We start from the raw sequence: 6,994 nt of genomic DNA, 5'->3' as shown, positions 1-6,994 counted from the left end.
TGGCCCACTTTCTCTCCCCATTCCGTCTCCTTTTCCTCAAGATCCTTCCTATTCAAATCCACCCCCTTCTCTTTGATGGGTTTATCTAGCAGCATCTTTAGCCAATCCTTTGCTAGAAAACTATAGATGGAGTGGGTAGTTTCTCTCTCTTTTCCAATATCTTTCTCATCCTTGTTTACATGTAGAAAATAGAAATTCATGGCAATAGAGTGCATGACCTTTGTGGTAAATTCTGCTAGGGTGCTAATTTATTAGCAAATGCTAATATGGTCATTATCCAAAAGCTCCTTCATTGAATTCTCCAGTGTCTCCAACCAAGCCTTGATTTGGCTCTATCTGTGGCCATGTCTCCCTTTCTTCCCTTGCCTTTCAGAGCTTCTTTCATGGGGGGGTGATATCCTCCCCCCTCCCCCTTCTATTCGGAGATGGAAGGCTTCTAGGGTGTTTGAAATGTGTGAAGGGCTAGGCGCTGCTTTCTTCCTAGTATCTGGGTTGTTACCTCTTCGTTTTGGTGGGATTTTTTTACTTTCTATGGACTCCTAGAACTAAAATCCTATTTGGGAGGGCAGGGTTGAATTTTTCCATTTTGAGCCTTTTACTAGCTCTCCTAGCAATTTTCTTGCTCCTCCCTATGTTTGTGTCAAACTCGATGACACTTATATTCATCTCAGTACCAAGGTTTTTTTTTCTCTTTTTTTCATTTGTTTTCTAATATAAAAAGAAGCAAGAGGGTATTGACCTATGGTACAAACAACATACACTAGATTAATGTTAGAAATAATAGAACCTAGTGCCAAACAACTAGATACAAAGAATCTTAGCTAAAGTCTATCTCTGTAAAAAAAAAAAAAAGGTTTGAATGTGGAAAACTCACCAACCATGGTCCACATTGCTAAGGATTAGTATGGGAAAAGCCCCTATACTAGTAGCATTATTAAACCAAAATCAAGAACAAAGACCTCAAAAGAGTCCTTTAAAACAAAAGACAACCATCTGTCACAATAAGAAAAAAAATAAAGAGGGGGAAACAATCTCGTCCTCAAAAGACCTAGTAAGAAATCTCAAGCAATAGATAGCACATTCTTCTTTCCCTAGTATAGCTATGAAATGAATAGCCCATTCTTCTTTCACCACCATACACGGACAAAGATGGTATATTCTTCTATCACTATTGTGGCCAAAAGTCCATAGCCACTTGAACCACTAGTTCTGATGAGTATTGCCAAAAATCTTCCATCCCCCAACATACTCCCTACCCACCTCAATAGTGAAGGGATCCCCCTCATTAGAAGTTATGGGAGGAAAGATCAGAAAACTATTTTGGCGGTAGAGAGACTATACAATACTGACAACCCCACTCCCCTCATCAACATAGGTTATCTCAACCACCAAAATCACATGCATGAATTCCAGCTTGATTGGAGTCAAAAGAAACTTTAGAAAAAACATAGAGGAAGAACCCAATAAACTCCAAATCCCTCGCTTAGGAGGAATATTCCTCAGCAGCAAAAGAGTAATAGGAACAATCCAAACATCGACATTATGAAGAAGGATTTCCCCACCCAATATCAACCATGTTTACATAACATATCACCACCTCAATAGATGATATCTCCACCTCAATAAGAGATGTGTGGTAGATAAACAAATACAAGACCCAACCATTAAAGAAAAATGCCATCTGAAGGTGCCTTTGAAACCTAAAGTGAGATTTTACCTCAATAGAAAAATCTAGGGGGTAATGCAAGAACTATCATAGATTCCTCTAGAGAATCCAAAGGAGGAATATTTTAGAACTAGGAAGCACCCCAAGAAATAAATTTTCACTTAAAACCAAAAGTAAGGAGTTGAAGAGAGCCCTTGAGACCTAAAAACAACTGCTAGACAGCTAAAAGGAGGGCCAAATAATAGATCTGACACAAGAATATGAGTAGTATGCACCTTTAAAGTCATAAAAAGAGCACCAAAACTGAATAAATAGATGGAATGGATAGATCCATCACTGCCAACTAGTAACCCATCAAACAATCCCCAGATCTGACAAACCCAGAGGCTGGGCATCCCTAGTAGAACCATGAAGGAGAAAAAATATAGAGGACATCATCAAGGAAGATCTCCCATTGTTCCAATGTCTAGACACTAATAACACCAGAGATCTTCCCTCCATAGAGAAAAACCTTTGAGAAGCAAGCATCCTGCGGGTCATAAACTCCCCCAGAAGAAGAAGCATGGTCCCTGACTCTACATAAACCACTCCCATACCATGGTAGAACCAAGGTGGCACTAGTTGGAGAAGCACCCTCCAATTGTCTATCTCAGCATCATCAGATTCCTTGCCACCACCATCATTGGCCCCTTCACCGCTAGAAATCCTAGCTTGCCCTGTGCTCATTGCAAAAGTTTTGTTTTCATTTGCTACTTGAAAACTAAAATTTAAAAATATTTTGTATAGTTATAAAGATTCAAATTCATTTTTAAAAATATTTATTAATTAAATTTAAAGTCCTAGCACAATTATTTTGAAATTTAGAATTTATTTAACAAATTTAAATAAATTATCTAAAAATAAACATTTGGACCCGATATAACCACAACTTTGTTTGGAGGTACAATAATAGTTTCTAATGAGGAATGGATAATTTCATTTTCTTGGGGAGCTAGTGATGAAGAACCTCTATGCAAGTTTGGAGGCCCAGTTGAAGAAGTTATTTGTATATATAATTATGAATTTATGTGGATTAAGCAATGACAAACTGTAGATGAAAGAAAATTAACTCATTTTTCTAAAAAAAGATCAATCTCTTAATTTCATTTGAAGCTTACTTATATATTTCTCTCTTTATATAGAAATAGTTTGAAAGATGGCCACAAGTCTTGATGATACACTCTCAAGATTTGAAACAAGTATATCGAGTTTGTGATCATATACTATTAGAAACTCGCATTCACACATATCATAATATTGAAATAATTTGAATCAACTTTTTTGAAAGAATTATCATGTTTAATATGTGCTTGAAAATTTTAGATAGCCTATGTGTATTTTGCGATATTATTTTCTTTCTTTTTTAACTTGAAAATTAAAATATAATAGTATTTGCGATCAATATAAAGATTCAAAATGATTTTTTTAAATATTTGATCTATTAGTTGATATAAAGAGCTATAAATTATATATAAAAATAATTACTATAAATTATAAATAAAATTTACCAATATCAACATAAGTAATCCATGTCATCTTTAGTATTAATGAATTTGGTATTATAATTGTCTCCACACATGGTTTATGCTATGTTATAGTGTTCTATCATATGTTATTGTATAGTTATTTTAATCTTAATCATTTGCATTATAATTTCATAATTATGTCATTATTTTTATCTAAATTCCTCTCTTACTCTACAAATATAACATAGCCACTCAAAAATCTATCCCTTTAATTCTACTTTGTTCATAAATTTCTCTATGTTTTGTTCCTAACTTGGTGCTCTACATCTAGCAACCAAGTTAGTATTTTATCTCCATTTAGTATTCCATGTTTACATGTTTGGAGAACACTTTTATATTTTAACTCTATTTTATGTAAAACTTCATATATGCTTGCAAATGAAACAACTATTAGGATATCCCTTGAACCTCATTTTAGATGCAACCACTAGTTTTATAGAATATCTCAGGTGTTAATTTTTATAATTATATTATTTATTATTTTTTTATAAAGAATCTAATTATTAATTATTTTATTTTTTATTAAAAACTATATTAATTATATATCAATTTATTTCTTCATTAAAATCTAATTTTAAATTAAATTGTAATTTTTTAGTTGAAGTATTTAACTAAAAATTTTACATATTCAATAGTTCAATTTCTTATCAAATTTTTTAAAAAAAATTAAAGAGTTTGAAAAAGAAGAAGCATACAAAGTGAAAGATAATTACAAATAATTGAAATTTTTAGAATTTAAATTATAATAAAATAAAGTTCTACATTATTTTGAATAAACAATGATTGAAAGTTAAAGGTAGACATTATTTACTTCAAGGTAGTTTTGATAAAACATTTGACAAAATAGTGAAATATACGTTAATGTATGAATAATCTTTAAAAAATATGTGAATAAAAGAAAAGGTAATTGGCCATATCTAATGATTAAATTCTTTTTCCCTTTTTTGTACTAAGAAGTATATTAGGACTTGCTTAGAAGTAAAATAAAATAATTACCTTGTCTTGTGTTACCAATAAGTTAAGATTATATAGAAACATATCATCAAAATTTATTAGTATCTAGTAGGAGAAGTGTATTACTAGTCATGTTATAAAGCCCAATCATTTTGGGTATTGGTTTTTGATTAAGTAAAATAGATTTTAGAGGGGTGCTTGAAACCCACCAATAAACAACAAAAGGCGATAAAAAGTTTAGAGCAAGCTACAAGAAAAACAATTAACAACAAGCCATACTAGGCCACCATAACCAAACTAAAGAAAAAATAGCCACATAGAGGAACAAGTAGGCTTAAACCACCAAAACCTAGGGGCAAGACAAAAAACTAGGAACATTGCTCAAGGCACCATTTCTTTGGCCAACTTTGTAGCCTTAAGCTCGATCTTTCCCATGGTCTTAGCTGCAATAGTCATCAAATGAATGTCATTCAAAGAATCATCCTTTTCCCTCATCCTCTTGTCTGCTCTCCTTCTATTGCTCAGGCTCTTTGGAAATAAGTAGTCATCTTCTTCAATGACCCTAATTTCCTCATTGTCCTTATCCTCTTTCCCCCCCAGTGCTTTCCTCCATCATCGAGTGTAGTTATTTTATATTATCATTCAAACCATTGATAATATTGAGGCTCTGGTTAGCTGAGCTATAGAGGGAGCTCTCCATCCTTTACACTCTTCTTTCCATCTTGGTAACCCTTGCATCCAGCCTGCTAATTTTGTTAGTCCCATCCTCCCCTTCCTCCCTTTCTTGCCCCTGCATCTTGATCTTAATCTCTTCCATTTCATGGAAAATCCACTTAATAGATTGGAAATTGTCCACCATACCATTGTGGGCATTACTTAGGAGGTTCATCTACACCTCCCTTGCATTATCACTAAGAATCACCAAATTTGGGTCGATGAGTTGCTTCAAATGAATCCTACTATCACTTCCCTTGAAGACCTCTGGTTGGATATGTTCTCTCACCAAGCCCATTTTCGTTGTACTAGTAAAAAGATTCCTCCAAGCTATTTTCCTACCCTTAGCACTAGGATTACAAGTGGTTTTTTCTAAACCATAATCCTCTTTACTCTCCTCCTTAACATTGGGATGGGTCTCCTTTCCCTTACCATGTTCCTTCTGAACTTCCTTATCTCCCCCTCTCCTCCTTTTGGCTAGGCTATCATTCTTCATGCTTACCTGTACCTTATTGGTACCCACCTATTTCACATCATCCCCATCACATGTTTCCATCCCCTCTTCCTCTTCATTGTAATCCTTCATATAATTAACCTCAAGCTTGATTTTCCTACCCTCTAGGCCTTTCCTAGTCTTTTTCTTCTTTTCCCTACCCAAGTTCTTCATAATCTTGGCCACCTCCTCTTCATCATCCAAATGTAGCCCTTAATTATCCTTAGTACCTAAAGGAAGGTAAGAGCTTTCTATTTCCTCTAAGGACTCTACTTTATGGCCAATATATCTTCCACAAGTTTGAGCCTTGAAGTCATCATAAATAATTAACAACATACCCTCATGGAAGGTCAAATTAGCATACACTTTCTTCATAAAACCCATGACATTCTTATTTTTAGAGAAGAAAAGGTATTAGGGGATGGAGATTTTTGTTCCATACTTGAAGTGGTTTAGGATGACAAAATGGTGGGTGTGGATTCTATCATACCTAGTGTCAAGTGTAATGTAAGAGATAATCACCCTTAGAACAAACCTCCAAAGTTTCTTTATTGAAGTCAATTCATAGTACATACCATTCTTCACTAATTCTTTCATCTCCTTGGCATCCTTAGAAAAGTCTTTAACATTTTGGGTAATGGTTACTATTGGTTGGGATGTCATTTTATTGACATGTAAATTTCTAGAAAAATAACTATTCTTAAATGCTTATTGTTGCACTATGAAATATTTTACTCTTCCATATTTGTTTTCTCATTATAGATTGTTATTAGTTTCCAATTTTATGATCATTTTCTGGAAGTTATTGATCATATTGAGAGTGATTAATAAAAAATGAGGATACCACATTAATAGTGGATATAGCCTATAAAGGTGAACCACTATTAAAAAAATTCCTTTGTTCCTTCTAGGTTGTGTATTTTTTTTTATTGTTTACTTTCTTTATGTACTTTTTAAAAGCTCAAAATATATAATTGGTATCAACGCTAAGTTAATAATCTTATTGTAATAGCTTAGTTGTAGAATTGGATGGAATTCATAAATTATTTCTAGAAGAATGGATGAAGACAAATAATAGAAAATTGAAAAGTTCATTGTGTGGAATTTTGGTTATGGAAAGTTTGGATGGAGTCATTTTTGATCAAGAGGAGTCTATTGTTCACATTGCAAGGAAAAAAAAAGAAAAATGGCATAATTTCATATGAAGATAGGGGAAATATGGACACAAAACCTCATAAAACTATATGTATATGTAATGTCCCCACTATTAGGGTTAGTTTGGGACAAGTAATTTCTACAAAATAATAGTTAGAATCACAATAATAACAAAACTCACTATATTATTCTACCTTCTAAGTTAACCCTAATCTTAAGGACATCTCCAAGTCAAGCTTCCTAGATCATAGCTACCTCATCATCTTCCTAGGAGCACACCCCTAAATATTCTTCTTGGATAGGCATCCTCTATCCAAGGTTACTCACATATGCATATGTTGACAACATCAAAATATTCTAGCACATCAATTATCGACCATGGCGAACAATGGAGATCTTAATATCTTCATGCTCCATGCTTTCATATTGATTCTCGTCCATCGCAGA

Source organism: Cupressus sempervirens, chromosome 6 (genome assembly GCF_028749045.1).
Source record: "Cupressus sempervirens isolate cs-2001-9-10 chromosome 6, ASM2874904v1, whole genome shotgun sequence".
Taxonomy (NCBI): domain Eukaryota; kingdom Viridiplantae; phylum Streptophyta; class Pinopsida; order Cupressales; family Cupressaceae; genus Cupressus; species Cupressus sempervirens.
This window is presented reverse-complemented; position numbering follows the sequence as displayed.